This window comes from Xylocopa sonorina, unplaced genomic scaffold, assembly GCF_050948175.1.
Source record: "Xylocopa sonorina isolate GNS202 unplaced genomic scaffold, iyXylSono1_principal scaffold0080, whole genome shotgun sequence".
Lineage (NCBI taxonomy): Eukaryota > Metazoa > Arthropoda > Insecta > Hymenoptera > Apidae > Xylocopa > Xylocopa sonorina.
This window is the reverse complement of record NW_027490151.1, coordinates 1,319,787-1,321,650: the sequence shown is the minus strand read 5'-3', so window position 1 is coordinate 1,321,650 and position 1,864 is coordinate 1,319,787. Positions and strand designations below refer to the sequence as shown.

At 43.2% G+C, this 1,864-nt stretch overlaps 1 long non-coding RNA gene across 1 annotated transcript; it reads left to right on the top strand.

Annotated features, from left to right (window-relative positions):
* Positions 1-466: 466 nt before the first annotated feature.
* On the top strand, positions 467-949 carry LOC143432365 (uncharacterized). Its single transcript, XR_013102995.1, has 3 exons — positions 467-495; positions 641-781; positions 856-949. It is a non-coding gene; the product is annotated as an uncharacterized LOC143432365 (long non-coding RNA).
* Positions 950-1,864: the final 915 nt, after the last annotated feature.

Here is a 1,864-nt window from a genome sequence, read left to right as displayed (position 1 = left end):
ATCATATTACATTATTTATTAAAAATAATGTGAGGAGGTTTTTGTGACGGCGATCCGGCGCATCCTTGCCTGGGGAGCTCGGGGAGGGGTTAACTACGCGAACACCGTATCGGTTAAAACGCCTGTGTTCAAATTTGGGTCTGTTCACTAGCACAAAATAACCGTTTTATTGGGAGGACTTCGAAGCGACGAAGTAACTCAAAACGCTAGAGGAATGCTGGAGTGTAGCACTCAAAAGGGACTACGCGAATCTGAAAATTACGAGAATGGACGCCTCTCCTAGATTCGAAGGGCTCCTTATCTCGGCCACGGCTAGCCGAGTACACAATTACGGCCCGCGGGATACTGACGTCACGGCTTCTTTAGCATAAAAGAAGGTGCCGAAAGTTGTCTGTTTGTCAACCTGAACAAACACTCACGCTGGCACTCATTCAGTATCGCGTCGGGATAGTGGACCGAAAAGAAGGGAAAACAAGGGAAGGGAACATAGAAACGGTTAGATGTACTGCGTTTCATGGAGCATCGGCACGCGGGATGCTTCAAGCTCGTATTGCGTGTCGTGCTCCAACTCAAAGCTGTCTCGATACTGATCTTTGTTTTTTCAATTACCCTAATTATTCTTTGTGTGGCGCAATATCAGGAACTGGAATAATAAATCGGACACTTACGGGTACCAATAAGGAAACCAAATTTTTTAGTCCTTGTATGATTGTTTATTACATGGCGAGGGACGAGAGGGACTGCTCCCTTACAACCAATTACTATTGGTACCACATGAGCGGTGAGTCCGTTTAACTTTAGTTTAATATATTCGGTGGTGTCTTTGTATTTTCTTAGTACCTAAAGGAGTTTCAGAGACTCCACGGATGTCGGTGTCATGTCCCAAAATACAAAGGAAACCAGAACAATTCTCACTAAGATGGCCCAAGAAGGTTAACACTTTGACTGCCATGTTGGTGATATATGACCGGCCATGATTTTTCCTATGACACCACGGTGGTCATTGGTGACCGGAGCGCTTCAACTGTTTACAATTGTAAAAAATGAATGGCAATTGACAGTTAGTGCATTTAAAATATAGCCGATATACATAAGATACTTTGAAATAAAATATGCCTTAATAACCAATTAAAAATTTGTCTTATATCATCAATTTATTTTTATTTTGCCATTATATGCTTTAAATGATAAGAGGACTCCCGTGGCGTTCTGAACAAAACATGTGATTTCGGCGTGGCAGTGAAAGTGTTATAGAGGTTGGAGAGAAAGCACATGCAGTCGCTCGCTCGCTCCAAGGTATTGCTGCTTGTTTCTCAGAGGGCAATGACGTCGGCCATAGTTGCTGAAATAAGGGTCCGATACCGTCCGCCGTGGTGTACGACTTTAATGGCTTTTAAGGAGCGACCAAGTACCACAGAAGCCAGATGACGCCAGACAAGACAAGATATGTGAAATCTGATGAATTTTAGCTCTGTGAGATTTTCTAAATGTTCGTTTAATATTTTTAGGAGATCCACTTCCTCCTTTGAGCAGACCGAGGCTCTATTGCATAGTCGGTTCCCACTTAAGCTGGAGCGAGCAGTTGCTCTCTTTAGATTCCTTACAGGGGTATGTTTCGATCTCTCATGTATTGACAGGCTGGCTCGCGTTTTGAAGATTCTCGTGCAGAAAACACATTGGATCCCCGTGCTGCTCTAGTCGGTCGCTCTACTAAGTCAGAGCTTCCATTTCGTGGCCTCTGCTTTACAAGACGTGACACCGACATCCGTATTAGTTACATTTTTTACAGACGATTGGTTTCTCCTGCGTACATTTTCCGCAGACAAATCTTTTACAAATTATACAAGTTTGAGTTGTTTTATAC